The 8,152-nt window shown below is 43.2% G+C and overlaps 1 pseudogene; it reads right to left on the reverse strand.

The window, feature by feature from the left end:
- Nucleotides 1–5,949: 5,949 nt before the first annotated feature.
- LOC129458291 (NADH-ubiquinone oxidoreductase chain 5-like) lies at nucleotides 5,950–7,845 on the reverse strand (annotated as a pseudogene).
- Between the last annotated feature and the right edge of the window lie 307 nt (nucleotides 7,846–8,152).

Raw genomic sequence — 8,152 nt, forward strand, 5'->3', positions numbered from 1 at the left:
CTGTCGTCTCTTCGTGTCCTCAAATGGTCTTCCCTGTGTGTGTGTCTGTGTCCTCATCTCCTCTTCTTATGAGGATGGCAGTCATATTGGATTAAAGTCCACCCTAATGACCTCATTTTTACTTTATTATCCCTTTAAACGCCCTATTTTCAAACACAGTAGCCTCCCTTTATCTGTGGGGATACATTCCAAGACCCCCAGTGGATGCCTGAAACCATTGATAGTACCAAACCATATATAATGTGTGCATATATATGTATATATGTGTGTATAATACATATATACATGTATATATACATATATATCTACTATGGTTTTTTCTATACATGCATAGCTATGATAAGAGATTAACAACAGTAGCTAATAATAAAATAGAACAATTTTAACAATATGCCAGCATCACTACTCTTGTGCTTCGGGGCCCTTATGAAGTAAAATAAGAATTATCTGGACACAAGCATTGTAATACCACAACAGTCAATCTGATAACCAAGACGGCTCCTAAATGACTAACAGCATGGGGTATCTACAGAGTGGCTATGCTGGATTAAGGGATGATTCACATCCTGGTGGGACCGAGTGGGACGGCATGAGATTTAATCATACTACTCAGAATGGAATGCAATTTAAAATGTATGAATTGTTTATTTCTGGAACTTTCCATTTAATATTTTTGGACTGCAGTTGACCATGGGTAATGGAAACTATAGAATGTGAAACTGCAGACAGGGGGGAACTACTATATGGTTATATTATGAGGTATTTACTTCAACATATGAATTTGGAAAGGAGGCACAATTCAGCCCAAAACAATAACTAAATGAATAATTTGTGCCTGGACACTGCCAAGCTCCTGCAGCCTTTGTTATAGACTGAATGTTTGTGTCTCCCTGAAACTCATCTCTTGAAACCCTACCCCCTAAAATTCGATGGGGCCTTTGGGAGTGATTAGGATTAGATGAGGTCAGGAAGGCAGCATTAGTGCCCTTGTAAGAGTCCCGAGGCGGTTTGCTCCCCTCTGCTCTGGGCCGCATGAGAACATAGTGAGAGGAGGGCCAGCCACAGCCCAGGAGAGGCCTCACGAGAAGCTATGCTGGCGCCCTCATCTCAGACTTCCAGCTGCCAGAACTGGGAGAAATACATTTCTGCTGTGCATAAGCTACTCAGTTGGCCAGGCGCAGTGGCTCATGCCTGTAATCACAGCACTTTGGGAGGCCGAGGCGGGAGGATCAGAAGGTCAGGAGTCTGAGACCAGCCTGACCAACGTGGCGAAACCCCGTCTCTACTAAAAATACAAAAATTAGCCGGGCATGGTGGCTTGCACCTGTAATTCCAGCTACTTGGGAGGCTGAGGCAGGCGATCGCTTGAACCTGGGAGGCAGAGGTTGTAGTGAGCCAAGATCACGCCACTGCACTCCATCCTGGGTGACAGAGTGAGACTCCATCTCAAAAAAAAAAAAATCTACTCAGTCTTTGGCATTTGTTTTTTATAGCAGTGTATACTGGCTAAGGCCATGCCCTTTTGACTATTTCTGGCTGGCCTCATGATGGCTGTCTAGAGTGATTTCTCCCCAGCGTTAGCCTGGGACAGCAGCTGGACATCTTTCACCAGCCCCACCAGAGTGACAGCAGCCGGCTCTCCCCCTTTCCCTTCTAGGTCCCTGCATGACCTGGCCTTGTAGAGGAGGGGCCCAGCCTTAGGTATCTTGGTCCAGTGCTTACTTATTCAAAATTGGCAGAGGTGAAAACCGGAATATAGCAGAGAAATCAGCTCACCACAAAAAGACAGCACTACTTGTTAGTATAGTTGAGGCTTGAACAACACAGGCTTAAACTGTGTGGGTCCACTTATATGTGGATTTTCCTCCACCTCTGCCACCCCGGAGACAGCAAAGCCAACTCCTCCTCTTCCTCCTCCTCCTCAGCCTACTCAACTTGAAGATGAAGATGAGGATGAAGACTTTTATGATGATCCACTTTCACTTAATGAATAGTAAATATATTTTATCTTCTTTATGACCTTCCTTCCTTCCTTCCTTCCTTCTTTCCTTCCTTCCTTCCCTTCTCTTTTCCTTTCCTTTCCTTTCCCTTCCCTTCCTTTCCTTTTGTCTCTTTCTTTCCTTCCTTCCTTTCTTTTCCTTCCTTCCTTCCTCCCTTCCTCTCTCTCTCTCTCCCTCTCTTTCTCCTTTCTCTCTCTCTCCCTTTCTTTTCTTTCCTTCTTTCTTCCTTTCCTCTGTCACCCAGACTGGAGTGTAGTGGCACAACCTAGTTCACTGCAGCCCCCAACTCCTGAGCTCAAGCTATCCTCCCATCTCAGCCTCCCAAAGTCCTAGGATTACAGGCATGAGCCACCATGCCTGGCTCTCTTTCTTACAGTTTTCTCAATAAAATTTATTTTCTCTGGCTTATTTTATTGTAAGAATACAGTATATGATATACATGTCATAAAAAAATATGTATTAATTGACTGTTTATATTCTTGGTGAGACTTCTGGTCAACACTAGGCTATCAGTAGTTAAGTTTTTGGAGAGTCAAAAGTTGTATGTGGCCGGGCACGGTGGCTCACACCTGTAATCCCAGGACTGGGAGGCCGAGGCAGGCGGATCACCTGAGGTCCGGAATTCGAGACCAGCCTGACCAACATGGCAAAACTCTGTCTCTACTAAAAATACAAAAATTAGCTGGGCATGGTGGCGTGTGCCTGTAATCCCAGCTACTCGGGAGGCTGAGACAGGAGAATTGCTTGAACCCAGAAGGCGGAGGTTGCAGTGAGCCGAGATCGAGCCACTGCACTCCAGCCTGGATGACAGAGCAAGACTCCGTCTTGAAAAGAAAAAAAAAGTTACAAGTGAATTTTTGACTGCTGGGAGGAGGGAAAGGGGTTGGTGCTCCTAATCCCTGCATTGTTCAAGGGTCATTGTGGTTAGAAACAAAGTCAAGTCCCAACCACCAGAGAGATATTTAATGGTTAATACTGGGTTAATACTGTGGCCCCTTCCTAGACCCTGAATGTTTTACCAAATAAGTACTTCGATCTCCAAAATGACTTTTACCCAGGCTGGAGTGCAGTAGCGTGTTCTTGGCTCACTGCAACCTCTGCCTCCTGGTTCAAGCGATTCTTCTGCCTCAGCCTCCCAAGTAGCTTGGATTATAGGTGCGCACCACCATGTCCAGCTAATTTTTGTATTTTTAGTAGAGACGGGGTTTCGCCATGTTGGCCAGGCTGGTCTTGAACTCCTGACCTCCTCCTGCCTCAACTTCCCAAAGAGCTGGGATTACAGGTGTGCGTCATCGTGCCCCGTCCTTCGAATGGCTTATCATCACCTCTTAAAATAGCAATTTTGAAGTTTGAGAGCTTTCATTACAGCCTTGACCTCCCCTTCTGGTGCTGATTATGGGAAAGTCTTCCCGGCATATCATGAGTTATTTTCTTCATAATTCAGTTCCTGGAGTGAGGGGGTCTTAGCTTGTAGTCCTGTATAAAAAGACTGTGATGTTGATGTGTTATGAAACTGGAGTGTGATGGGCACCCAGTTACTAGCTGGTAAGTGTTACTGTCTCTCCTTCCCTCCATGCATCTTCGGTAAATGACCAAGTCTTATCTGAAATTCTGAGTCTTTGTGTGGTCTCGTTCCCACAATAATTATGGACAGGGTAAATACAGTTAATGCCTATTTACTGAGCATGTGTTATGTCCCAGGCATGTGTTAAATACATATGTTATTTCACGAATCATCAAGAGCTGCCTGTGAAATAGGTGTTATTATCCTCATTTTACTAGATGAAGAAATGAGAGCTTTGGACAGTGGCAAAGCCAGTAGGCGTCAGAGCCAGGATTTCAACCCAAGCATCTCTGATTCCAAAGCCCAGGCTCTTTGCCATTATGATTTTTGGTTTTTGGCCTCCTAAATACCTCCTGGTTCAATTTTTACTTATCTGTCAAGCAAGGTGTCTTCTTTCCTCTTGGGTTTTCTTCTTCCTATGTAATTTTTTTTGTTTTGTTTTTTTGAGACAGAGTCTCACTCTGTATCTTAGGCTGGAGTGCAGTGGAAAGATCTCGGCTCGCTGCAACCTCCGCCTCCGAGGTTCAAGTGATTCTCCTGCCTCAGCCTCCCAAGTAGCTGGAACTACAGACGCGCACCACCATGCACAGCTAATTTTTGTACTCTTAGTAGAGACAGGGTTTCACCGTGTTGTCCAGGCTGGTCTCGAACTCCAGACCTCAGGTGATCTGCCCGCCTCGGCCTCCCAAAGTGCTGGGACTACAGGTGTGAGCCACTGCGCCCGGCCATAATTTTTAACTAAAGGAAGCTGTGCCAGTGTGGATCTGCACTTCCAAATGTTACACACCAGTAAGGGCTAAGAGGAAACAACTAATTATTTCATCAGGAGAAAGGTATTAGAAAAGCAGCATCAAAGGCCAGGCACAGTGGTTCATGTCTATAATCTTAGCACTTTGGGAGGCCAAGGCAGGAGGATCGCTTGAGCCCAGGAGTTTGAGACCAGCCTGGGCAACATCGCGAGACCTCGTCTCTACAAAAAATAGAAAACTTAGGCATGGTGGCGTGTGCCTGTAGTCCCAGCTATTCGGGAAGCTGAGGTGGGAGGATTGCCTGAGACCAGGAGGTATAGGCTGCAGTGAGCCACGATCATGCCACTGCATTGCAGCCTGGGTGACACAGCGAGACCCCATCTCAAAAACACAAAACAAAGCAAAAAGAAATAAATAAAGAAGAGTGGCATCAGCTGCATAGCACTGGATTTATCGAAACCAATGAATTCCTTTATTTTGCCCCAGGGATTGGTTTATATGTAAAATCAAATTGAATGAAGTCTAATTTAACTGAAAAAGAAAAGATGAAATAAAATGTACTAAATAATGAGAATTTTACCAAATGATTTGGAAAGAACAGCCAGAGAATGAACACTTGTACGCACACCTGGCCATGGTAATCATAGGTCTCTTTTCTCACGGAAACACTTCAGATACTCCCTACTCCTAATAACAGGCCTTATGTGTGAACTAAACGGACCATGTTACCTTCGTGTTTCGTGGGACAATGTTTCTTTCCTCTTCAAGCTATTCTTTCACTTCTTAGCAGCAGTGGCCCTCCCCTGGCCTTAATTACTGCAATTAAACCAGTACACAGCTACACCGTGTGAAGCTGCATTTATAGAATGCAGGTGCTTTTTGATTTTTAAATGGCAAGAAAGTATAACAATACTGTGAAGTCAATAGTGTGCACACTCCAGCCTGGGACACAGAGCAAGACCCTGTCTCAAAAAAAAAAAAAAAAAGTGTGCTTTCATGGTTTACTAGTAGCTCCTTTTTTTTTTTCTTTTCTTGAGACAGAGTCTCACTCTGTTGCCCAGGCTGCAGTGCACACCGTGAGTAATTAATAATTTTTATTAGCGAGTGTGTTTTGCGGGTATTGACCATTAGTGTTCTTCTGGTTGAAGGACAATGATGATTTTTCATGTCATTAGTCATTGTTATAGTCCATGTGGGAATAATGGCATATTTTATATTTTTATTAAGTGTCCTTTTGGTTATAGGGTTTGTAGGTTTCTCTTTGAAACCTTCTCCTATTTATGGGGACCTAGAGCTAATTATTAGTGGTGCTGTAGGTTGTGGTATTGTATTGGTTTTTGGTGGGGCTTTTGTGGGGTTGACGGTCTTTTTGATTTACTTGGGTGGCATGATGGTTGTTTTTGGCTATACCACGGCGATGGCTGCTGAGAAATATCCTGAAACATGCGGGTCAAATATTGACATCTGAGGGGCTTTACTATTATGACTATTAATGGGGTTGCTGTCGGTTTGGTGAATAGTTGAGCATGATGGGGTGGGGGTCATGATTGATTTTAACAGCGTAGAGAGTTGGATGATTTTTGAGGGGGAGGGGGAGGGGTTGTTGCATGAGGATCCTTTGAGTGTGGCTGCCTTATATAGTTATGGGTGTTGAATAGTGGTAGTTGCTGGTTGATCATTATTTGTTAGTATTTACGTTGCGATTGAAATTACTCGGGGTAATAGATTAGATAATTAGGAGTAGGGTTAAAATGGATGGGTTAAAAAAAGAGAGAAAGTAGAGTTTAATTAGGCCTTTTTGAGTAGATATGGTAATGGCGGCTGAAATTTGGGTTTGTGAAATGGTCTTTGGTATAGACTGTTCTAGTCAAATTAGGTCTAGTAGTAGTGAAGCCAGATTTTGGCTTGTGGATAGGTTTGAGTTGGGGGTTGTATGGTGAATTGTGACTGAATAAAATCCTAGTATATTGGAGAAGTTGAATGTCTGTAGTGGGTATTTTCGTTTGAGGTTATTAGTTATGAGATTAAGCTCCATTGCTAGTAAGAAGCCTAAGGCGGTCACACCTAGGGCTGTGAGCTTCAGGTGGAGTGGTATGGTTGTTTGGGGGGATGACTCAGGAATAATACTGCCGGTGATGAGGAATCTGGCGAAGATGCTGCTGATTGTTAGGTGTTTAATTGGGTTAATTAGGAAGGGGTTATTTTCATTAATAATAACCAGAGTCATGAAGCAAGACTACCCTATTAGAGCGAAGAAAATAATACGGGTACTGTAGACAGCTGTCAAGGAGGTGGCAATAAGCATACTAGAAAGGGCTCAGGCATTGGTGTATGATGTGTTTGCGGGTTCAGTGATGAGGTCTTTGGAATAAAAGCCTGTGAGGAAAGGCACACCTGTAAGTGTGAGACTGCCGATAAAAAGGAAGGAGGAAGTGAGGGGTAGAGTCTTGAATAGCCCTCCTATTTTTCAGATGTCTTGTTCATCACTGAGGTTACGGATGAGGGACCCTGAACATATAAATAATATAGGTTTGAAAAAGGCATGGGTGCAGATGTGAAGGAATGCTAGATGCGGCTGATTAATGCCAACTGTGACTATTATAAGGCCTAACTGGCTTGAGGTGGAGAATGCTATGATTTTTTTTTTATATCATTTTGTGTTACAGCACAGATGGCTGTGAATAATGTAGTAACAGCCCCCAGACATAATGTAAAGGTTTGGATTGATAGGTTATTTTCTATTAAAGGGTAGAAGCAGATGAGCAGGAATACTCCTGCTACAACTACAGTGCTGGAGTGGAGCAGGGCTGAGACTGGGGCTGGGCCTTCTATGGCGGATGGGAGTCAGGGATGGAGGCCGAATTGAGCTGACTTTCCTGCTGCTGCTAAGAGAAGGCTAATTAATGGAAGGGAGTCGGGGGTAGGGTCTAGAATAAATGTTTATTGAAATTCTTGTGTTGGAGGACAGGAGGAATCATGCTATAGCTGAAATAAAGCCAATATTGCCGATGCAGTTGTACAGAACTGTTTGGCTGCTGTATTAGCATCTGCTCAGCCGTACCATCAGCCGATTGCTAAGAAAGACATTGTTCCTACGCCTTCTCATCCAATAAAGAGCTGAAAGAGGTTGTTGGCGGTAACCAGAATTAATATGGTGATGAGGAAAATAAGTAAGTATTTGAACAATTGATTAATGTTAGGATCTGAGTTTATATATCATATTGAGAATTCTATAATAGATCAGGTAATGAATAGTGAGTGTTACTGGGATAAATACCGTGGAGAATTAGTCTAGCTTGAAGCTTAGTGAGAGTTTGAGAGTTTGGATTGTCATTCAGTGTCAGTTTGAGATAATGACTTCTTGGTCTGTGCATATCAACATCGTTGTAGGAATGAGGCTAATAATGAAGGCGCATGCGATAGATGTTTTTACGTAATTTGGGTGTGAAACTTTTTTGCGGGGGTTGGCTAAGGTAATGGTAATCGGTAAGATTAAGGGGATTAGGGATGTTATAGCAGTGGAAGAATACATGTTTGTTGCTTTTATTTGGAGTTGCACCAATGTTTTTGGCTCCTAAGACCAACAGATGACTCTAATCCTTTAAAAGTTGAGAAAGCCATGTTGTTAAGCATGGGGGCACGAGTTAGCAGTTCTTGCATACTTTCTCAATAGGTAAGAAGTTGCAGGCTTCTATTATTAGATCTGCAATCTGATGTTTTGGTTAAACTATAGCTACAGCATGCAAACCCCATAATAATTTTAGGGTTTAAAGATAATAGGAAGATAGACGCAAGATGTATAAGTATTAATGTGTTCTCTCATGTAAAGGAAGGTTTAG

This window comes from Symphalangus syndactylus, chromosome 19 (genome assembly GCF_028878055.3).
Source record: "Symphalangus syndactylus isolate Jambi chromosome 19, NHGRI_mSymSyn1-v2.1_pri, whole genome shotgun sequence".
NCBI lineage: Eukaryota > Metazoa > Chordata > Mammalia > Primates > Hylobatidae > Symphalangus > Symphalangus syndactylus.